This window comes from Sus scrofa, chromosome 11 (genome assembly GCF_054392235.1).
Source record: "Sus scrofa isolate SSC_HxYL_T2T_F1_AM1 chromosome 11, Sscrofa_HxYL_maternal_Yorkshire_Landrace_v2.0, whole genome shotgun sequence".
In the NCBI taxonomy this organism is placed as follows: Eukaryota; Metazoa; Chordata; class Mammalia; order Artiodactyla; family Suidae; genus Sus; species Sus scrofa.
In genome coordinates, this window is record NC_139393.1 from 14146245 (window position 1) to 14171416 (window position 25172).

At 38.3% G+C, this 25172-nt stretch overlaps 1 protein-coding gene across 24 annotated transcripts in view; it reads right to left on the reverse strand.

Moving 5' to 3' along the window:
• Positions 1–19225, reverse strand: part of TRPC4 (transient receptor potential cation channel subfamily C member 4) — a 219838-nt gene extending 200613 nt beyond the window's left edge. For 4 of the 24 annotated variants that reach the window (XM_084981066.1, XM_084981058.1, XM_084981062.1 and 1 more), the window contains exon 1: positions 18902–19225. The gene's annotated coding sequence lies outside the window, so the exon portion shown is untranslated. Of the gene's footprint in view, positions 1–12535; positions 12660–17245; positions 18577–18717; positions 18834–18901 lie in introns of those variants that run through there. The other 20 variants (XM_084981065.1, XM_084981045.1, XM_084981051.1 and 17 more) reach the window with 14 other exon arrangements.
• Positions 19226–25172: the final 5947 nt, after the last annotated feature.

Consider the following 25172-nt stretch of genomic DNA (forward strand, 5'->3'; position numbering starts at 1 on the left):
GGATGAGACTTGAGGACATTTGACTAGGTCTCTCTAATCTAAAAAGGAGTCAAGCTCATAGAAAGAGAGAGTAGAAAAGTGGGGATGGGCTGGGATGTGGGGGCAGAGAAAATAGTGAGAAGTTGTGAAAAGGGTTCCGGCTTTCAGTGATAAGATCTAAAGACCGCGTGTGTGGCATGGCTGTACTGCAGAGCTGAAATTTGCTGAGAGAGTAGAACTTCAATGTTCTCACCAAAAAGAAGAAAAAGATCAACGTGTGAGGTGGTGGATGTGTTAACTAGATGGGTGGAATCTTTCGATGATGCACAGAGCAAATCACAGTGTACATTTTCATTAGCTTAACATTTTATCTATTATACCTCAACAAAGCTGAAAAACATTTAGACAACTGTGAGTATGAATTTGATTGGTCTATGAAAGTTAACCATTGCAAGGATTATTTTGCAATGAAATATGGCCAGTTGTTTTAAGGTGATTCTTTCGACACCTTTCCCTTGATGTCCTGCTGCGAATGATGAGGACCTCCTTCATTTACACCCCCTCTTCTCTTCCCCCTAAGGTTGGGACTTATTGTGGTATTAGGCTGAATCATATGAAGTCGTCATTTTTGTGTTAAAAAAAAAACACATATAGGCAATTTCATATGGTTCTCTTTTCTTTTTTAGAACAGTATGAGTTCAACACATTCATAAACTTATGTTTAATGGTCTGCACTCATTTTTAACTTTTACTTCCTGACTTCAGTGAGCTGTAAATTTTCTGACACATTTTCAACTTTATAACATTTCCAGGAGGTTCTGTCACCCAAGCTGGCCTTCCATCTTTTGTCTAAAGTTTGAGTCAGTGGTTGAGATTCATTTGCATTATAATAACTATATGAATATTAATCACTACAGAGTTGAGCACTGACCTGGGAATCTATTTTCCGCTCTACAAATCCAGAGTTATCCCTAACGGGTATTTTTGTGCTACTCAAGTAATTAATTCATCTTGGATCTGGAAATCAGATAGACTCACCTAATTCTAATCACCACAAAAACAAAAATGTTTTATCATTGCCTTGAGGTGATGCATTGCAAACACTTTGGAAATGAGGCAAAATAAAATAAAAAATAGTTGAAATTGTGCTTAATTCTATATAATGACAGGTGTTTTACAGAAGATCACAATAAGCACAGGTATGTTTAATAAAAAATATATAAGAAAAAAGTTTTGTCTTATGCTACACCTGTATGTCAACAAAAATAAAGATGACCTTGGAGTGAGCAGAGAGATGGGACAGTAAGACGGAGAAAACCACCTAAGTGGCACTAAAGCTGGAAGCAAGAGAGGCTGGCAGTAAGATGATATTCTTTGCTGCGAGGGTGTGAGTAAATCACTTCTTTTTTTCTATGCTTTACTTTATTTTCCCTTTTTAAAAAGAAAGGGGCTATAAAAGAAAAAAGATATGCTGGATTTCATCAGAATTAAAACTTACTCTGCAAATGCTTCAGTTGAGAAGATGAAATGACAAGCCTATAGGCTTGAAGAAAAGACTTGCAAACCATGTCAGATAAATGACTAGTATCTAGATATTTAAAGTACTCTCAAATCTCAACCCTAAAAAACAAAAACAGGAACAAAAAAACACATTTGCTAATGTGCAACAGACAATGAGGAGACGTTCCATGGAAGGGGATCTACAAATGCAAACAAGCACATAAAATGATGTTTAACATCATGAGCCACTGGGGGAATGCGAATTAATGCCACATGAGATATCACTACTAGAAGAATGGCTGAAATGAAAAATAATAAGGACATTGAGGTAAGGATGTACCTTATCCTATGTCCCCACATCCTAAGGTTGTGGAGAAACTGGATCCTTCACACCTTGCGGCTAAGAGTATAAAATGGTACAGTCACTCGGAAAAAAAGTTTAGTAGTTTCTTAAAAAAAATAAATGTGCCACTAGTATATGACTCAACAATTACACTCTGGGCATGTATCCCAGATAAATGAAGACTTATGTTTACACAAAAATGTATATACACAAATGTTTAGAGCAGTGTTATTCATAATGGTAACCATGCAAAAGTAACCTAGATGTCCTTTGGTGGGCGAATGGTTAAGCAACGTCTATCCACACCGTATGATGCTACTCTTTAGCATTATACTGAGTGAAAGAAGCCAGTCTCAAGAGGTCAAATACTATTGGATTTTAGTTATCTTAATTCTTGAAATGACAAAAATGCAGTGACAAAAAACCAAATTAATGGTTTCTAGTGGTTAGAAATGGTGTCTATCAAAAAGCAGACACACACAGGTTAAAATGCCAATCAAGAGTCAGACCTTGGAACTGTCCTGTTCAACATACACTGGAAAAGGGAAAGAAAGATAAAGATTTGGTGATTCTTCCTAAAACTGACATTGGTAAATACTGCTAAGAAATGAAAAAGAACGAATAAGGACGCTGTGTTTTCTAGACATTATACAAATTGGATTTAAATCCAGTCCTTAAAAAGTTAATATTTTAGTAAGAACTAGAAAACCTAGAAAGGCTTAGAAACAGGTGGCAATACATATTAAGACTAATAAACAAGAAAACCAGAGTAATTCAGTCATCAGCTCAGTATGCTCAGTAATTCATGTAGGTACACTGAGAAAATGCTTCAGACAACCTTGCATTATAACATGATTGTTAAGAAACTGGTGGAATTTATCAGGTTTGAGTTTAACTCAGAGTTATATAACATAATAATTATGTGACCTGGGAAAGCTATTAAATCAGCCTAAGCCTTTACTTTTCCCATCTGTGAAATGGGGCTGACGATAGTGGTAATGATATAAGAGAATTCGGGCACACCCATCAGCCCAGTGCCAGTTACAGCCTAATCACTCACTCAATGTTAACTCATATTACTTTGCTATTATTTTCAGAAAAAAAAAAGTTGGAAAACTTCATTCTAGCCACTTTAAAGCTCTTAAACTTCCCATACTCTTAGCTAGTTGAAGTCCTGGCATCATTTAAAGCCAGTTGCTTACTTAGCATGATAAAGATGTATTTGGGAAATTGCCATGTGACTTTAAGCTACAATGCAATACCACAAAGCAAGGGACTAGAAGATTTGAAGAAAAATTGTATTGGGTGTGCTTTCTTCACAAAGCACCCAAGAAAATTGGACCCAGTAGAATTCAAGTCTGAGGGACTTAATGACTCAAAGAGGATTTCCAGTCCTGAAGGTTTGCATTTATGCAGTTACAGAATTGTGACTTGAAATGAATGTTTAAAAAAAAATACTGTATACATTTTTGGGATCATCAAAAAACCTGAATAGAAAAAAAGTTTAATCTGCAAACTATATTCATGGTGGCCTCCACAGAACATCATGACAGACAGAGACAGCAGACAAGGAGGATGGGGGGGCGGGGAACAGATGAAGGGGGAAGGCATTCAGTTCACACCTTCTCCTTTGTTCACAGGACTCTTACCTGTAAGAGCACATGGTCTTACTGGAGGGCATGTCAAAGCCTACAGAGATGGATGGGCCTTGAGGTCTTCCCTGAGAAGATCAGAGTAGAGCAGGGTGGACCCCTCCAATTTTACACCCCACTCCCCAACTCATCATCTGGGGAAAAGCAGATCCAGTTAGGAGACAACTGAGAGGTTACTGAAGTCATTATGCAAGAAGGTCTATGAGCCTCTGAGAAGGTGTTCTTGGTATTAGTATGCATAAGAGTGAGGGTGATGGCAAATCCATGTGGTAGACGGAGAAGGAACATACTCCTCAGGTCAGGAAAAATTAAGTCTTTGCTTTTTTTAGAAGTCTGTGGAATAGAAATGAAGTGGTCCTCTGGATTAGGTTTGAGGGTCTCCAAACATCTGCTCTTTCCTCAAAGACTATCTTGGGTAAAAGTTATAATCCCAAAGGCCTTCAGATAGCACCCCACAACTTTGGGGGAAGCCTGGTTACCTCCATCCAGATACATGGTTACCTCCACCAGATACATCAAATTAACTGAAGTTCTATCACAGCCTACTGCATAGGCATGGATTCCCACAGTTAGATGAAATCTGTGGGCTTCCTGGGCTGAAGATGGGATGCACAGCTACGGAGGTGCAGGTCCTGGATAGGAAGGTAGGCCAGTGGGGAAGTGAGATCCCCAATCATCATGCCCTCCAGCTTGTCCATGGTGTTGCCCCAATTGATATGAAAACTATGCTTCATTCACACCATGCAATACTACTAAATAATTCAAAGGAATGAGTTATTGACACACACAACTTGGATGAACCTCAAGTTTGGTGGCCAAGATGTTCCACTGGAAGAAGAGTCTGGTTTCAGGGTGGGTTCTCCTGAAGCTCAGTGGTGGTGCACCTGCTGTTGACCACAAGATGAACTCCTTTCTATGGTGGTAGATGTGGTGTTCAGATTTACCACCATGGCATCAGATTGTGGGCCAAGGGGCAGGTTAGGTATGTCTACCCAGAAGACCAACATGCATCTCACTCTGAGACATGACCAACCAGTACAGAGTACAGAATTTAACCTAACTTCTCATTCTCTTCTAAGAAGTCAGGCCTTTACCCAGACCATCCACTAAGGCCTCACTTTACTTAGAGTCAATTCTTAGCCCAGAAGGGGCTGAGGAAAAAACTGAAGATTCTCCAGCCCCAGAAGGTTCAGTGCTGACAACCTAACTCTCACCTGTCAGGCTGGAGCTGAGACCATGCTTGTTGGAATCTAATGATGGACCTGTACACGTCTTTATTGGGAAGACAGTATTCCCCTCATCCACTCAATTCCCCCGCCCCCTACTTTTTTTCATTTATGTTGACTCCAAGCCACAGCAGCAATCTATACTGCAGATCCTTTAGCCCACTGCTCCAGGCCATGGATCAAACGTGCACCTCTGCAGTGACCCAAGCCACTGCAGTTGGATTCCTAACCCATTGCACCCCAGGGGGAACTTCCTGATTCTCTTTCACATAGAGGAAAACTACAATGTATATTTTAAAAATAATAATAATGATGCACATCTCAGGATAAACAAGGTCTGATTTGGATTATATGAACACAGCTAGCAGATGTATTAATTATATCTTGGGATGATACTGATGGTAAATTCAGAATATTTCATGGGCAGTTGGCATGACGTCTTAGGTTATATCACCTGGTGGACTGTAGGGCTGGACACTTACGCAGAACATCTTTAAGGAAATACATCAGGCCTTAGACAATTTTAGCAATAAATGTTATAACTATAACACACCCAGCAGTGAGGGATGACACTTTCCCATCCTTATATAATGGACTTAGAGTGGGAGAAGTAACCACAGGCCTGCAAAAAAATCTCATCTCAGTGGCAAAGAGGTCAAATTGCTACTGCATGTTATTGCCTCTATTTTTGTTCAGTTAATAGTGTGTTTGTTATTCAATAAGAGAGAGCTATTAGTTGGAACTTAGTTAAAATTGATTTGTACCACATTAATATGGTTTTATAGAATTTTTTATTCAAAATAGCTTTAAAATGGTTGCTTAGTTTCGAATGTCAAAGACTTGGTAATTTTGCAAGAATAATGTTACTTTGGTGCTAATTAAAAAAAAATCAGGTTAAAGAGTCTGAAACTTTATATTTTGTGCAAAGAATATAGCACATATTAATATAATAAATTCTGTGTGTGTAATTATGTTTCTATACTATACCAAACAAGTATAATTTCTTTCTTTCGAACATTTTGACTACATTTTTCAACATTAAATTCCAAATATAAAGGAAGGACTTCTGCATCAGACTATGATAGAATGCATACAGTGGACAGACATTCCTTCTGCTAACATTTAGAAAAGCTGGGTAAATATAAATGAACAAGCACATAAACATCTGTCTAAAGAAGAGCTGCTGAGCTAACTAGGACTTGAGGTGCCCAGATCTGAGTTAGAGAGAAACCAGAGAGAGATGGCTTGACCTTCCACAAACCATGTTTTCCCTCGAGGGATTTGCCAAGACAAATACAAGGTTCTCCTGTCCTGGTAAGAAGGCAGACAGATGGAAGTGCGTCTCACACTTGGCAGCTCTTTTCTCAGAGCATTTGTTAAAATTTTAAGCTTTGCAGGAAAATAAGTAAGGCATATATCAGGAAGCCACTAAAATGTAGAGCATCAATCTCACAAAAACACAGAGACAAAATTCAGTACACAGGAACCTTCAAGGAGCAGAGGTCTTGTTAAAGAGCCAAGGTTCTCAGACCCCGGGGCCCTATAACATATCAATGAGATCAACTGCGGGTTCCTAGGGGCTTGCAATGTCCAAAAAGTAGCTTCTCCTGAGCTCAGGTTGTGACTGGATGAAGATGTTTAGTCCCAGCCTATCCGCCTGCCAGAGGGCAGGGTGCATCTTCTCTGAGAGAGGATGGCAAAGCTGCTACAATTTTGATACACAGTTTTTCACCTTTAAATTGAAAAGCATGAGGCCTTCTAAGAAAAAAATTAAACAGACCAACATGTAACCCTTTTACTGGAGTTCTCACCCTCAGACCTTAACCTAAATGTGTTATTCAACAATATTCAGAAATTAGATGTAAAAATAGAACATTGTATGAGGGATCTAAAATCTATCGAAAAGAGGAGTTCCCGTCGTGGCGCAGTGGTTAACGAATCCGACTAGGAACCATGAGGTTGCGGGTTCGGTCCCTGCCCTTGCTCAGTGGGTTAACGATCCGGCGTTGCCGTGAGCTGTGGTGTAGGTTGCAGACGCGGCTCGGATCCCACGTTGCTGTGGCTCTGGCGTAGGCCGGTGGCTACAGCTCCGATTCAACCCCTAGCCTGGGAACCTCCATATGCCGCGGGAGCGGCCCAAGAAATAGCAACAACAACAACAACAACAAAAGACAAAAAAAAAAAATAATAAAAAAATAGAATGAAATTAAAATACTGGAAGTGAAAAACTCAATAATTGAAATTAACTTAATTAGTGAGTTTAGCAGCGTACAGGATGATAAAAAGATTCATCAATGAGAAAATAAAGCTATTGAAATATCCAGATTACAGCTCAGAGAGCAAACATTATGGAAATATATTAAAAGAAGAATTAAAAGCATACTAGAAATATGGCATGGAGTAAAAAGGAAAACATCATGCAATTGGAGGCATTAAGGGGAAAAAAGGTAGATGCAAAATTACTTCTGCAGAGAGAATGACCAAGAATTTTCCCAACCGATGAAGGCTATCAAGGCATATTTAAGAAATGTTCCAAATGCCAAGCAGCAGAACTCCAAAGAGATCGTTTGGGTACACTATGGTACAACTACTGAAAACAAAAGACTAAAAGAAAACATAAAAGCAACCCAAAATAAAGGACACATTGCCCTCAAAGGAGCCACAATCAGACTGATGGCTGAGGTTTTAGCAGGAATGATGGAAGTGAAAAGTCAACTAAGTGTCACAAAGTTCCCAAAGAAAATAATGTCCCACTGAGAATATGCTAACAATGAAAACAGCCAAATAAAAACATTTTCAATCAAACCAAAACCGAGAAATGCTTTTGCCAACATACTGACACTAAACTAAAGAGCTCTTGGTTGCCCACAGAGGCATGGCAGTGCAGCACAGAAGAGGGGGCATTGAAAGACAGCAGGTACATAGAGAACAGACTGGTGGTTGCCAACAGGGAGGGGGACCAGGCAAGGATTAGATTGGGAGTTAGGAATGGGCAGATGCAAACTATTTTAAAAAAATAAAGACAGTAGGTGTAATATCTGTGATTATAAGAATGAAAAAGAAAACCAAAATAAAAAGTTAAAACAGATTTGTGATTGTCTTCGAAAAAAGTTAAAAATGAAATCTATCCAGCTCAGTCCACCCCTCCACCAAATGCATATCTGTTGGCAGGTATAAAATTTTATTTTTTAAAAGATCGACATACTGTCCCTCAAATTTACTTCCACCTACTTTTTTGATAAGAAATACACACAACCATAGCTCATCAATAGTCAGATAAATATTTTGTATTGGTAGGTCTTACACTTATATGCCAAATAACTTGCAAACACTTTTAAAGTACTGCTAAGAATATTAGGAAAAGAAACAAAGTATTTGCTACATGATTTAAAATTAAAACATTAAACTTTTTAAAATGAGTGATTCGCTATGATGAATCAGTAGTATATCTTAAGTATTTTGCTACTTCAGATAAGACATTTTAAAATATTCATATCTATCTTTATACTGAATTCACATAGTGTTTATCCTTATAATTACGGTCAGCATTCATTTTAGTGTAAAATATAAAAACAGCCGGAAATCCCAGCATCAACCATGCAATGACTTTCCCTTCATAATGGAGCAGAGTACAACTGACCATTGTTCTTGCACCCACAGTTGAAATTAATTGTGCCCCTTCTTGTATACCAAGAAAGACTGTAAAAATATGAAATCTCTTTTCTTAAAATCCTTTGCTTCATCTCTTCTTGATGTGAAATTTCCTTAAATATATGAGAAACTTTTATCGCTAACCTAGGGAAAGGAAACTACTAAGAGTATTTTATCAGAAGTCATAATTCAATATAGGTTGCAATTAAATTTCACCAAGACCACAGAACCTTACCAAGATTTTATAAAGGGTCAGAGAAATAAATGCTCATCATACTTGACATCGACATATGGAAGTACCCTAATCTAGTAGAGGAGGCAGGAAATGTGGGTTCGTATGTGGCCATTCCACTGTCATCACCAGCCGCCAGACCATGAGGGAGTAGCCCTAAACAAAGGACCAACTAGACAAGTGAGATGCTCATCTGTAGATACGAGGACTGATGGAGTGCAAGCAGTAGATAGTGTTGGATGTTGCGCTGGAAATGAACCAAAGGATATACAAAACCTTTTGAGCAGTCAGTGTTTGTTATACCTGTATATCCACTGCATTGGGATGAAAATCAAAATAAATTCTGGCAGACTCTGAAACACTCTAGAAAACTATTGAGTAATGATATGTTTTATGAGTAGAGGTTATTTTTAATCACACTGAGTATTTGACACATAGTCCATGTATATTTTTAAAGATGAGAAGAGCCTGACTTTTGAGACCAATAGCCTCATGAGAGTAGCTCACCTTTCAAATAACTGTCTTTGACTAAACTGAAATGAATCAAGGCTATATAGTTCAAATAGATCTAGGTTATTCAGCAACAGAATATTTCAAAGACTCAATTTGTTTACTTCTCAATCAGCTTGCCTCCTGCCTCTATTTTTACTTTGAAGATATCTACATTTTTTTAAAGAGAGGCTAAATATTGTAATATAAAACAGATCTGTATTTTAATGTTAAAAATGATTACCATTAAATATTAATCAAGAAAGAGGCAATTTTGAATATTTAATCATACACAATATTTCAATTACAGCAATGCAATAACTACTAAGAAAGTAATTGAGTATATTAGAAAGTCTGGCTTTAAGTTTTGGTTTAAAACATTCAATGCTAAGTGCAACAGAATAAAAAGCAGTTTTTGTTCTCCAGGTTAACGTTGTTGATATTTTATATGTTGGGAAAAAATTCTTTATCATAAGTGCTATTATAATGAAATGTTTTTTCATTAAGGCTTCTTTTATTCATGAAAGGGCAAAATCATTTGCTGGTTCACTTTGTTCCAAGAACGTACTGGAGTGCTAAATGAAACTATGCAGTTCGGCTCTCTAAGTAGCTTGCACATTACAAATCAAAATGTTAAGCTGTGAGGTTAAAATGAACCAGATAAGCAAATAAGTCTTTTCCCTCTGCCAACATTTTCTTTTCATACAGCGTACACAGAGAGACATATCTCTTGTTTAAGATAAAAAGCTATTTAATATCCTACAGAGAAATAATAACCCTAATGTTTGAGTGTTCTTCAAAAAATATTTCTTTCTCTTTAATGGTAGAGGCTCTCAAAGCCTTAGAGGTAAGCATTCTGATTATTTCACATGATGACTCTCAGAAAATAAAAAAGTCTGGTAAATAAAGAATGGCTAGTTCTAGGAATGCAATCCCCCCCCCCACTCCCCACCCCCGCAAAGTGATTTTTTAAAAATGAACATAGCTTTTTGTTCCCAATATTTAAGACCATGAGATGGATGGACTATTTCTAGGTCTTCAATACATTCTCAGCTATAGAAAATACAGCCTCCTAGAAAACCCTAACGATGGACACTGAGCATGCCTAGATGATTCTAGAATGGGTCCCTCCATCTAAGACTATTTTGAGCCAAAGTTGTTTACGTCCCAAGGCAAAGGGATGAGGGGGCGGTGAGGATCCAAGTCACTGCCTCCCTAAATCTAAAATTGGCTTCTTGTTTTAGGTTTGCTTCATTGGTTCCAAGGAGGATTGGGCAACATTTGGATGTAGCACCATAAACCCATCAAGACTTTAGAAAACAATCTCCCAAAACACATCACTTTTGAGTGGTAATTCAGTAATATCTATATGTAAAGGAAAGCACCATCAATAATAGTGTCAAATTCTATTTAAATTTAACATAAATTTATACTTGGAAATTCTAAGTCCTACTCTATATGAAGCAATAATTTGAGGAAAGGGTGCATTTGGACTTCTTCCAACATGACACTATGTAATTTTTTTTAATTCCATGTATAGATTACATTTAATATGATTTGTGTTATTTTAATAAGGTCTTCATTTCCATGAGAAAAGATCAGGTGACAAGAAAACAACAAAACACCTACAAGATAATTGGGACACTAGAACATGATAATAAGAGTTTATGAGAATCCTTTGTTTGCAATCTTAAACAAAAAGGTAATATGTGCCTCTGTATTCTCAGCATCTAGTAGAATGATTTTCATGCATTAAGTCCTTCATTGAGCATTCTGTAAACGTACATGTATTATATATGTGAATAATATTTTTAAAAATAATTTAGTAAGATTTGAGCATCTTGCTTAAAAAGAGACGTTTGTGTTAGATGACCTTCTGAGTCATTCATGACATGTCTAACCATTCTACAAGGCCTCCAATATACTGGCATATAACTTCCACTGTCTTTTATGGGCTACTCTACCCTCTTTGCTAGTAATTTTTATCTCACTATCTCTGATAATTGCTCTGTAGGCATCATCTTAAGAACACATCCCCAGAAGTCTCCCACTTGTTATTATTCTTTGTTACTTATGTAGCATTAGATATAGTGACATATATATTTACATATGTGCATATATACACATATAGAACCTACAGATGGACACACACACACATATATATATAATACATGTTTAATTAATGAATTAAGTTCAGGTTTTAAGTCTGGGTATATATTTAAATGTGTGTATATATTTATATACATGTATATACGTGTATATATATGTATATATGTGTGTGTGTGTATATATTTAAACAAGACTTAAAGTTGCTTGTCAAACTACAACTACCACAGAAGAGAATTCATTTGAAGTGTAGCCTTCGACATGATCTTGAGGGTATGCAACTTCACTCTACCTAACATGAAGAGATCTTTACATAAAACGATACCCACACTGTCACCATCAGTAGGCATGATTACATACAAAGCATGATGAAGTCTCCATTCTTTATTTGAGGTATACTATGCATCATGCTTGTCCTCTCATCTTTCCATCATATTTTTGTCGTTCATTGGTGTGTGACCAGTTCCTTGAGAAAGAACGGCATATTGAAATACAGAGGTTGAGCATAGCAGCTGGCAAAAGACCCATGCATTCATGAATTCCATTCACCCATTCTAAAAGCATATGGTGAACACTAATTATCCTAATTCTGTGAAAATGAAAATTACAATGCAATGAGCTATGAACTATGACCCTGCTATGCATAGGGTACCAGCTTAGACAACTGTATTGTTTCTCCACCATTGGAGGTAAAATGTTAAAAATGTAGCAGACTATCTGAACACTGCTCATAGACCTACATTTGTAACAATTTTACTCTCAATGAAGTTGAATGAAAACACTAAAAAAGCCACCCGAACACTTCTCCCCAACACCAATGTAGAAGCTCATGCCGCCCACATGAGCTTTGTTGACTGCACTGGATATCATGTACTGTCGAGGTTCTGACATGAATTCTCAGCTTCATTTGCCAAATGGAATCACTCCAAAGAAGTCGCTGGCTTTCTTCAGTAGGTATTCCTGAGAAACACTTGCAGTCTGTCCTTTTTCAACTCTAGCCATGTTTCTAACGGCATAATGTAACAAAAACTTCTCCTTAAGAATTTCGGCACAGTACCACTTAAACTCAAACACCTTAATAGCAGGTTGTATAAATCTTGTGAAAATGAATATGATAGCATCACTAGTGGACTGGAAGTTCTGTCCATCGAATAACAGTGGGTTATGTTTATAACACAGGAAGTAACATGATACTCATGATAGCACTCAAGGGCAAGGTTATTATTATAATGTTGTCATTAGATAAATATGCTCACAATTCAGTCAGCTATGGAATTATAAAATTGGGCAATAAATTACTTATGCTTAGCTGAAAAAGCATAATATTTATGACAGTCTAATTCAGTTGAAAACGCACCCATTTTTGAGCATCCTCTGGGTTTCCTAAATGAGTTTACCGTCTAGTTCAGGAGACAGCCCTCTCTACCCATCTGCAAGGCAGAATATAACGAGGGCTTTGCTTGTATTTATACTCGTGACACCTGGAGACATGAAGGAAACACAAGGAGACGGCAATGTTGAGCTCAGTTTTGGTATCTGGGGAACATTTTGACAGGAAGCAATGAGGAAAAAGTTATTCTGTGCAGAGGGAGCTTTGCCAGAAAACCTGCAAAGATGAAGAGCTGATTTGTGTTATCATTTATCTACTTGTTCAATTATTCATTCACTAATATTCAAAAAATCTGTGGAGGGGATACCACCTCAGTGCTAATTTCTGTAATGTTATCACACGTATTCAAAAAAAGTTATTTCCTCCACTTCAGTGTCAATAGGGTTTTGGACATAAGCACATCAGTTTTATATGCAGGTGTACGTTTGCTTTTTTTTTTTTTTTTAATATGGCAAATTTGTTAAAATGTGCCACCAGCTGATAGATGTCTTCTGGGATGTATGAAGGAACATTCCCCTCATGAAATACCAAGGGACATTCAAAACAATCAGGCAATTAAAATAAGACAGAAACACTTGCCAGAAACTTCATATAACTTTGATAAGATGCAATGTAAACCTGTCTTAACATGACTGTGTTTTGTACAAAGACATTTTATCAGCAGCCTACAGATGTTCTAAAGTTTTGAATGACAATTTTTTTTTGCTTAGAAATTATAATCTCATGATGATGCAAAAGTTTATTGCCTTGAATTTTAGCTAGGAAAATAAACCTTTCATTCTTTCCATGTATATTACATTTAGATTCTAGAGTAAGAAGGGAAATAATTCTGAGAACAACTTGCTAGAACTGAGTAGCTTATCTCCTGATCTGGTTCAAAACTGATGTCGCTTCAAGTAACAGAGTGTTGATTCAAAGTCTAGCCTCATAACGGGGTTGTTTATGTCCCGATGCTACAACATTTGAAAGATTAAAGAAATAAATGGCTGTAAGAATCCAAAGTATTTATGGATCTCATTAAAAGATTACTAATTTTATTTTAGAAACTATAAGAATTGAATAAAAAGGTATTGGCTTCAGAATCAAGTAGATGTGGGTTCAAATCTTGACCCTACCACAAAGCAGCTTTGTGATTTTTTTAAAAATTTTTTTTTAGTAATTTAGTCTTTTCAGATTCTTTAAAAGGGGATAATACTTTAAGGCTCTGGTATATGTGAGGAAAAACTAGAAGAAAACATTTTGTAAAGTTCCTGGCATACATGAAGTGCCCATAAATTTCAGTCCCTTCCTTTTTTTCCTCCCTTTTTTCAAAATAGTTCCCGCTTTCCTGTCTTATGTAAATTTTGCTCCCGATAATCTTTGTTCAAGGAAATTACTTATGGTAACTTTTTTCAACATATTTCAAAAACATTGCCAACTGCAGACAGAGTATAATGAATGCATATCTGCTGTATTGCATTCCACTTGCCATTTCCCAAAAAGGATGCAGTGTGCTGGATAAAGCTATCAAGGCGTATTTTTAAATTAATGTTTTACTTAACATTTCTAACTTTATGTGTAAAACTGTTCATCTGTTGCTTCCCAAGAAGCCATTACTCTATGACACTGCAATGTTTTAAAGGAGACATTTTTGAAAGAATTAACAAATTACACACTAATATTAGTTGGATATCATCTATAGCTTAGTTATTTAAAAAAAGATCAAGCACTGAAACTATTATCTTTCATAACTGATTTAAGTGAAATTGAACTTCCAGAAGGGTCACTGAGAGTTTTAAGTATATCACTTCATGTACTCAAGAGTTCATGGAACAGCTTAGTTTTAAATTGATATGTTTTTGAAGCATGTGTCTTTAATTTTCGGTTTCACAAATGAAACCTCTTTTCCTAAATGCATCTTTTCATCATAGTGTTACTTTGGTGGTACTATAGTTCTCAGAGATCAGGTCTATAGCTGCGCTAATTAAAAAAGATAGAGCCATGGTTACATCCCTGATCAAAATACTCTCAAATCTCTTAAAATATTAAGGTCTCAATGCATCCGGGAGGATCAGAACTAGAAAACATAAGGAGATGAAAGATAGTGCTAACTAATTTTCCATCACAACTAGATGGAAGCAAATGTCCAATTTAAGTTGGGTTGAATTAACCAATTTTAATGTTTATTTGGTGTGAGGGTGGGGGGAAGGGGGTCTGAAACCTAAATTAGGTAAAAAGATTTTGATTTTGAGCTTTCTCCTCAACACATTTTTAATAAGAACCAAAATGCTTGTGGTGGGTTTTCCATAGATATTAAAGAGGTGAGTAACACTAGTTTCAGTTTCTCCCAGATAACAAAGTGTGGAAAGTAAAAATACACATTAGAATCTGATCTCAAAAAATGGTCAACAATCATGATTTTGAAAAAAAGGAAATTTAAACATTATACTTCCCTTTCCCTAGTTTCTTTTTTAAAAAATAAATGACATAATCATAAGAAAATACTCAGTCCAGAGTTTTACCTTCCTAGCTAGTGTTTAGTATTTCTTCTATATCTTTATTTATAAAATACTTTATTTCTTTGAGCACTGATGTTCACAATATTAACTTCTGCAAAAATGCGTTCATATCTTTAATTTTGTTCCAATATATGAATTCATTAGAAAAGGTAGATTATTTTAGTTTTCAGTAGGTCATTATAATGTTGATAATCTGATTTGCCATAAATTATCCTGATAATTAAACATGTAGTCATAAAACCATGACCATGTTTTCAATAATATATTTGTGAAAGTATTTTACTTCAGTGGCGTTAATCATTATACCCTAAAGGTTATTATTAGGCTTCAATAGAAATTTATCATGTTTATAATAGGATTTAAGTTTAAAAGTTTAAAATGTGTATACTGAACAAGATATTTAAATTTCCTCTAGTCAAAAAGAATAAAAGCAATGTCTGGTGTTTTCTACTGATGTAAAGTATGAACGAATAAAGCTTACCCTATGTGGAGAGTTATTTGATCTCTTACTATTTTAATAACCAAAGTGGCCATAAAATTCATGTAGACCTTTAATTTTCTCCTGGTTTTCCCTGTACTTTGAACTTAACCTTCTAGGAATAAGTGCCACAGAAAAATATAAATAATGTAAAAATGACACAATTTTAAAGCTGGTACTTAATGGAAATCGATTCTACCTCATATCTTTGACAACTGACCATTAAGCAAGTAAACAAACTTATTTTTCAGCTCAGGGATTTGCAGAAAAAGTGTTACTATTTGACAGGTTTTACTCAAGAGACATGTTTCTTATGTCTGTTGAGCTTAGATAGTTTATGCTTGATGAATGCCCACGTTCCTTTAAGTTCTTACAGAAGTGGAGGAACTTCTAAATTTGTGATTGTAAATCTTCTCGTGATGTCTAATTTAAACTACCCACCTAACTATATATTTAATTACTCAGTGAATATTCAGCACCTTTATGTATCAATTTCATTAACCTGTTAGTATTTCTCTTTGTGCGTAACTTTTGGTATAAATCCATTGGCTCTTCACTGAACAGCAAGCTTAGCAGAGCAGTTGAGCTCTGATCAAAGCTCTATTGAAAGGATCTCCAGCTCTGTGGTCTCTTATTCATGACTAAGGAGAGTGCTTTCTTGATTTCTACCTGTACTAAGCCTCTATTAATTCAAGACATTTGCATAAAATGCTTTGATAAAGCCCATTTAACTTCTACTGATGGGATGATTTGCATTAATCATCCCATCATAAATATAGTTTTTAAAGTGCTTCTCTAGCAACGTCTTACTGAATTTTGATGCTCATCTTCAAACTACTAGTTGTCCCTATACATCATTGATTTTTTTGCCTTCAGTACTTAAAGGAGGGGTGTTGCTTGGTCTACTGCCCAGGTGAAAAGAGTAGATATTACAAATGTAAGTTTAAATAGCCAACCATAACACAATGATGACGATTTCAATGTTTTAACATAGCCACCTTCTCTTACTCTCCCTAACTCAGAGTTTTTCTTTAAAGAACAAAAACAAAGAAAAAAACCCTCTAGTTAACCTTGTCTCTTAGAGAATTTGTAATATGTTTCGTGCAGCAATTGCCGTAATAGGAAATCCAAAAATTATATGAGACCTGAAATTCTTATTCAGTTTTACAAGTCTGTTCTAAATCTCCTCTTAATGAAACAAGCAAACCTTGCTTCTGCCTTCTCCAGCTCCTTCAGCTTGGTGGTTACTCAATAAGCGACCTGCTGCATTTTACAGCTCTGGATTTTTAACGGGGAAGGGCCCCGTGAGAAACCATGGGAAGAGGGTAGAGCATAGTGGATACAGTACGGTGAACACAGGCAAGACACGGAGCTCCCTTTTCCCAGTCTCTCCCCACCTTCCATCCCCTTCCAGCACCCTCTGGTTATCTCATCATAAAAGGCAGCTGAGTTCTCTGCTGGAACAACAAGTTGAATCTCAGGGATTCAGCCAAGTAGTAAACAGGGTCATTGGCTTAATTGGAATTTCAGTTGCCAAGCGAACTAGGAATCCCTAGCCTAGGTCCAGCGACACGCATGCAAGTGTTTCTGTTTTGCAATAGAGAATGAAAATGACGCAGAGTGTAATTGATCGACAGGGTATTGCTCACCATTCTTTCTTCCTTACCCCAGTTTAGGTACCAGAGTCTAGGACTCACTTACATGCGCCCAGGGGCCACCAAGATCTCCATTTCTCCTAAATGCCTAAAAGGCTAAAAACAGTCGCCTCCCCAGCTCCGCGGCGTGGCTGCTGCTGCTGCTTTGTTTACCATATAAGTCACACCAGGGGTTCACTCTTTGCCCTCTCCCTTTCTTTAAAGCCGGCTGCGGTGGGAGGCTGAGAAGCATCCCCAAACTCCCGCACAGCCGCTCCGCCCGGGTCAACCAGAGAAAGCTTCACAAATCCGGTCCTGAGCCTTAAAGAGGAACCAGGCAGCCAGAGCCTTTTGACCGCTTAACCCCCCAGGGATGTCCGCTTCCCAAGAGGGAGCCAGCTTCCCAGGCAGCTTGAGAAACTTGATCGAGATCCCAGAAAGGAGGCGAGGTGTAACTCGGGTCAAAGGCAGCTCTGAGGCGACACCCTCTTTACCTGCAAAGTTGCAATCTTCTGGCTGAAGAGGGATGGAGTCTAGGCCGGCGGCGCGGTGCTTTGCCCGGTGAGAGCACACCCGGCAAATTCCAATGGGATTTCCTTAGTCTCCGCCGAGTTTTGGAGCATTCCAAGGAAAACGCACGAAGCTGGAGCCCACGCAGCTGGCACCGAACTGGGCGGAGTGAGGATGCTCTGAGAGTGATGCCAGGGGAGGCAGGGGAGGCGGGGGAGGGGAGGCCGGGGAGCCGGAGGTGAGCGCAGAGGGAGGAGGACCTCGCCCACCCCCGCCCTTACGGACCCCTCCGGATAAAGTTAGCTTTCCCACTGCTGTCAGCCGACGAACCCAGAGCAAGGCACCCGCCCTCCATCTCCGGCGGCTGCCTGACTCAGGCTCCGCACAGACCGGGTTCGGAGGGGACAACTCGCCAAGATGCGCGTCCCACGCACCGCTCTGCTTGGAGGTAGAGGGGACCCGCGTGAGGGCGAGACTCCGGCTCCGCTGCCCAGGAATGGCCTCCGCCTCCCGGGGCCAAATGTTTGAGGTCAGCCAGTTGGGCAGACGAGCTCACCACAAGCCGGCGGTCATCTAGCCGGGTCCGTGGCCAGAACCCACCCTGTGATCCTGGATGCGAGCCAGACACACCTCCAGGCTTGGGGCGGGCTCCGCAGGCGGTCCAACTACAGTTCGGGTCACGACCTGGCTTCTGAACAGCCTACTCCCACCCGAGTAAACAAGCCGCTGGGCGGCAGTTCGCCCGACTTGAAAAGTAACCCTCACCCTCAGCCCATAACTCTCAAAGCTTCTCCCTCTCCGGCTCCTCTGGGGTCCCGGCACCCCCTCTTGCGTCCTCAAGGTGTCAGACTTCCCCTGCAAGAGCTGGCTGGCGTCTGCGGCTCGCCACTAGTGTCAACAATGGAGACAGTCGCAATGAATAAGTGATGAGGCAGCGTTCCACCCACCCTCACCCAGCTCGGTCTTTCCAACAGGCATAGGAAATCCGTAAGTTCCAGAAATTAAATAAAACCCAAGATGCGCACCAACCTGGGAGCGCGAGGTTCGGTGGCTTCAGGTGGGATGTGTGTGTGTGAGTGTGTGATGGTCCCATTAGCGTACCGAGATTCGGCGTAAAAGTTATCTCTGGCAATCACTTTTCACACCTGAAAATAAGATTTTTACAGTGTTGGGAGGAAAAGGTCTATATTGGCAAAGTTGACAAATAACTTACTTGCTTGTCACTGCGACGCGGTGATTACCAGCTAGTTCCTCACGGAGGCTTGGTTGGTCACGACCCTGGGACTGGAGAGTCCGTTTGTAAAACAGAGAGTGGCGTCCACGCGGAATTGTCCTTAGCTAGCGATTACTGAGCTTGAGGAGACTTAAGGTTCTGCTTGATTCCTCTTTGTTTCCAAAAGCCCTGGGGGTGAGTCGATGGTCTCTGACCGCGTCTCAGCAGATGCCTGCTCGGCTTCGCGCTTCTGCAACAGTTGAGTGGCAACCCTTTCTCTCTGTCCCAGCCACACCTGATTACACTTTCTGGAAATGAGTGCTCTGACGACTGCGGGGAGGGCCAATTTAATTCCCAAGAAAGACTCCCCCAAGGGAGTCAAGGGTAGGCGGCAAGCGGGACCCACACGCAGCAGGCTCCAAAGTGCAAAAATAGAGAATTTCCTTTTTGGTTGTCTTTTATTTTTTCCTCCTTAGTTTACAAGAATTGAGGGATTTTGTTTTGTTTTTAGTATTTTCATGAGCAAAGAGGAGATTGCTAGAGATCACCCACTGAGGTGATGTGCATGCTGCCTTTTTTTTTTTTTTTAAATCACTTTTCTCATTTCTAAATTTATTTTTCTCTAGAGCTTACTCATGGGGTTTAGCCGAAGTCCAACCTTAACCCCTCTCTAAATTTCTAGGACTGCTATTCCTAGGTCCTCTCCTCCCAAACAGGTACACAGAGGAAATCTGGTTCTTATAATCTCTCCCCAGAAAACAATTAAAGGCACAAACAAGAAAGAGATTCTTTTCTTTCTTGAATCTCTTCTTATGCTTTACTTCAAAAGTACTTTAATGACTTTAAAAGGTTTGCAGAATATTTTAATGTTAAACAATGAACATTTATGAAAAGTGCAGGAACACATGTATCTGTAGACATGGTAATGAACTGTGTAATAAATGCAAGTCTACTTTCTAGCTAACAAGGGAGGGAAGACAATATATATGAAAATCTATTGTATGTAAAACAACAGTAAATATTTTTGTATTTTTTCGTGAAATAACTTACATTATCATTATCAGTAGTTAAAATGTTTTAATGCCTAAGAAACAAACGTGAAGCTGACATTTATTGAGGTATTATTTTGTCTCAGCCTGATAAAATTCTACATGTTCTATTTGAGCATATGTCTTTAACCACCTCATAGAATTCTACATACTGAGCTGATTGTATGTATAACACATTTAAAAAATACAGGCAAAAGAAAGCAGATCAGTGACAAACCACACAATTGATTAAAGATAAGAACTTTATTTTGGAGCCTTAGTCTCTGTACAAAATTATATGCCCTCTCCTCCATCTCTCAGAATATGTTCTTGATAACACATGGCATCTCTGTCATGATGTTGGTGACATTTTGTCTATTTCCCTAATTTGTCGATTTTTCCATAAGAAATGTGCCTCTGAATCTACAAGAAGTACAATGAGGACAACCATCTGAGTAGGCTGTGTTTCTGTGGGAAGAAGAATGTTCTATTGATTCCTGACCCTTTTTTGCAACACTTTCATGTGATATTGATTGCTAACCTCCTGCCACCTGCTAAAATGATTAGCAATTACAAGTTACTTGAAATCTATTTAAACAAGGTAGTGAACTGCCTATACTACAGCCATTAGCAATAAAAGGAGGACGAATTGTTTAAATTTTAAAATACAGGTGTTGGCACTGTTCTGCAAACCACTTAAAATGCAATTTACTGGAGTCACAGAAATTTACAATAAAAGGTCATAATAATTACTGGAAATTTCTTTTTAATACCACAGTGAGAATAGGAAAATGTGGGGGTTTTTTTGTTTGTTTGTTTGTTTGTTTTTGCTTTTTAGGGCCGCACTCATGGCATATGGAATTTCCCAGACTAGCGGTCAAATCGGAGGTATAGCTCCTGGCTTACGCCACAGCCATAGCAATGCCTCACTCCAGAAAGAACGCATTTTGAAATTAGCAAGAAACAAGTGAGTGACCCAAGAAATGATAGCAGTGAAACAATTATCTACAATGCGTATTTATTCATGGCTAAAATACATCGTGGCACTGGCATTACAATTGTTTCAGGAACTCAAATTTCAACTTATTTCTAAAAATTATTCTTCCACTTTGCTGTTGATAAGTAATACGTGAGGAAATTTTCTTCCAAAGCCGCTATAACTCAGACATAGAGGCAATGATAGAGACAGGTATATGGAAAATTTAGGTTTTTTTATGTGTCACTATCAGGATTTTATATTTATTTATATATAACGATGCCAGCACCATTATCATTACAGGATAATGGTCTTTTTTAAGGCAAATTGGGGGTGTAAGTTAGCATTGTCTTTGAAGCCTAAGTGACCTGTCATCCACTTATGTGACCAGGACTCTGATTCTGTACAAGGTTCACCCAGAACCCTTCCCCACCAAAAGCATGGGTCTGATAAGTTTGCGTAGTAGGTAGTAGCTCTTGCTCTAGGTTTATGTCCACTATTTCGCCATCAGTTCTAACTCGGCTTTGACCCAATCAGCATGGTTTTTTACCTGCCTTTAAGAAAAATATTATTTTCAGAGTTCCCGTTGTGGCTCAGTGGTTAATGAACCTAACTAGTATCCATGAGGACTCGGGTTCTATCCCTGGCCTTACTCAGTGGGTTAAGGATCCGGCACTGCTATGAGCGGTAGTGTAGTCACAGGTGAGCCTCAGATCCTGCGTTGCTGTGGCTGTGTTTATGGCCAGCAGCTGTAGCTCCAATTTGACCCCTAGCCTGGGAACTTCCACATGCCATGGGTGCGGCCCTAAAAAGACAAAAAAAAAAAAAAGTTATTTTCTATATTTCCAAGTTTTTTCAAAACCATTTATTTTAATGAATTACTATACACTTGCACAAAATAAGTATTTCTCAAACCTTGAAGGCGTCGTTTGTTTTTATGGTATCATTCCCTATTGTAAGACTTTGTTGAAAGCCTTTTACACACATTTTTCTCTGTCCGTTCGGCAATGTACTCAGAATAGATTTTTAGAAATAAAGCCACTGCATCAAAATGCTGGAAGGTCTTAAAGTTCATGGTATATGTTATGCATGATTTATTAAGCCCTCATCAACACAGGGTATACGTAATCTTTCTCCTCTTTTCTTTCTATATTTTGGTTGACTTCCTAATTTTTAAAACATCTCAAAGTAATGAGTTGTATTATTAGGAAATGTGGCTATTTATCTACTCTGCTTTTTTATTTGTTTCTTGTGAATTTGTATATCTTTTAATACTTGTAGGATTAAATAGATACTTACAGGATTAATACATGGATTTTAATGTTTTTTTTTTTCCCATTCGATTTGTAATAAGTAATCCCTTACCCTATGTATATTAGATATTACTCATTTTTTCTCGTTGTTCATGTTTTGGATAATGTTATATTTTTTTAAAGTTTTAATTCCTATGTACTTTTAACTGTCACATTTTTCCTAAGTAATTTCTTTTAGTATTTTAATGTTTCTAAAGATTCACCCTTCATGTTTACAGATTTTTTTTAACATTTAAAAAATAATTTTATTTTTAATGGAATTATCTTTGTCATTAATTTGATGGACTCTAGACTCATGCTGCCTGTGTTTGAAGTAGGAGTCTCAGCATCCATTCAGCAAATATTTGTGGAGTCTGTACTAAGGTATTAAGTTATTATGTGAACACTCTGCTAGGTGCTTAGCATACATCTGTGAACAAAACAGATAAGACTGCCATCGCAGAACTTATACTTCAGGGAAGATGAGCAAAAATTAATAAGTATATTACATAAGTAAATTATATATGATATTAAGGAGATTAGAAGAGTGAAGTATGGGGATTAGAAGTGCTGGTGGGTTGTAATTTTAGACACATTGTCAGGATAGCTTTCGTTAACATGGAGACCCCTGAGCGAGGACTTGAAGGTTAGAGAGCTGGCTATGGGTATTCATTGGGGAAACAGCACTTAAGGTAGACGAGTGACCTGATCTGATACATATTTTAGTGGATTATTCCGGCTGTCTCACTGAGAATCGACTGTAGCAAAGCTAGGGTGGAAGCAGGGAAAACACTTAGGAGATTACTGAAACTAAGCAAGAAGTAGGATGTGGACCAACGTAGACCCAGTCGAATTTTCCAGAGTGCCTTGTGCAGGATGTAAGAAGAGTTAAGGATGGCTGTGAGACTTCTGGCTTGAGTAACTACACGACTCTAGGTCAATAATATTCTGAGAGCGAGATGGTAGAGGATGGTATATTTTTATTTTAGAAAGAAGATTAGGAGTTTGCTCATGGACGTATGAAGTCTGAGACGGCTATTGGAACAGATAAACTGTGTGACCTGGAGAGTGTTACTTTGCCTCTCTCCACACTGGTCTTCTTATCTGTGAAAGAGTGAAATAATTGTTCCTACCTCCCAAAGCATTTTTATATATAAACCACTTATGGCATTTTTCAGCACACAGAGTATGCAACACGCAGGTTTGGTCTATTACGTTTATTACATTTAATTCTAACATATATGGAAATTATGTTGGCATGGATTATTTGTGAAGATCTGCTTCTTCTTGACAAAATGGGGAGTCAGAACTCTTTATTATAACTGGCAATTCATGAATTAATTCTTGCCCTTTCCACGCTGATCATGTCACCTTTTTTATAAACCAAATTCTTTTGCCACTGCCTCTTTCTGAACTGTCTCTTCTGTTCTGTGATACCTCCATTGTTGTGAATGAGCCCCATGGTCCTTTTGTCTCATTCCCTAGCCTTTTTGAAGTTGGTCAGTTACTAACTACCCATAGTTGAAAGGCTGGGGTTGAACAGCTTCTCCATCAGTTCCCAGTGTCTAGATGGGTACAGCCAGCGAAATCCATAATTGTGAGCATGATGGAACTTACACTTGTAAAGAGCTAGGAACAGGGATGCGCACATATGATGCTCAGTACATGTTAACCGAGGCCAGCATTATCAGTACCTCTCAATGGATAAGGCTCTCTGCTGCCCCTAATATGGAATCATTGTCTACCTTATAATGCTCAGCCTAGCACTCCATCACATATAGTCTGTAGCAGATTTCACCCCAAAGATACACTACTTATCCCAGAACTTCTGTTCTCTACTCTAGCCTGGAAGCATTTTCACAGCATAGAGTTCATCATTATTAACTACTCTTCCAACAGAGAAGAACAAATCTGGCTCCATATTGGATAATTCCTTTAGCTAACCCTTAGGCTCTGTTGCCTTAGTCATACTTTGTAAAAGGATGTTGCCTACAGCCTGAAATACACATGATGGCCCATTTTCAAGGCTCTGCCTCCCAGACTGCATCATTATAGGTATAACACTTTTCTATTCACATAGAGATAAAAAATTACAAGACAGAAAATAGCATTTGTCTTGCTGGAGGTTTATAGGAACATTGTGACCAGACCTGCCTGGACAGCCCTAAGAACAAAGGAGTCCAGCACCAAGAAGTTTGTAACAACCAGCCATACTCCCTCCCGTTTTAATGTAAAAGAATCCTGAATTCTGACTCGAGTAAGACCAGTGTCTCTTTGAGACACTGGTCCATCCTCTTCTTACTCTGCTGGCCTTCTGAATAAAGTTATTCACTCTTCCCTGCCCAAAAACCTCATCTCTTGATTTATTGGCCTGTTGAGCTTTGATTAGTATGAGTTTGGACTCAGTAATATTCTCTGCTACAAATTCCTGCTTAGTTATGATCTGGAGGTTGTGTCTTTTCCAAGATCTAGAATGGAAGGATGTACCATTGGGGGACTTGAGAGAGATATTTTGGCTGCTCAAGAAACAGAAGGAGTAGACTTGCAGAGGCCCATTTTCCGAACAGATACTAAATATATACTAATGTACATAATGCATATTAATTTTGAAAAAGGAAGGAGATAATGACACCTGACCCAAGGACCTTACTCCTGATTTTAGGAGGATAACTTCACACATTTCCTAAAGCAAAGCCCTGGTATAACATCAGTTTTGTTGTACAATTCATATTCTGTTCTTTTTTTTTAATTTAGTGGGAATTCATCTGCATTCTGGTGATAGAGCAACAGTTAGTCCCACATAAGATCGGCATTGTTATAAAACCTCTTCTCTGAGACATGAATTTGGGGGAAGTTAAGAGAAGTTGTAAAAGGGCTGCTAGCCAGATGCTATTTCAAGCTGGAACATTTTACCTAATCTTTAAAATCAGACCATTCTTAAGAAAGGAAAAAGGAGCATACTGTCATTGGTTAGA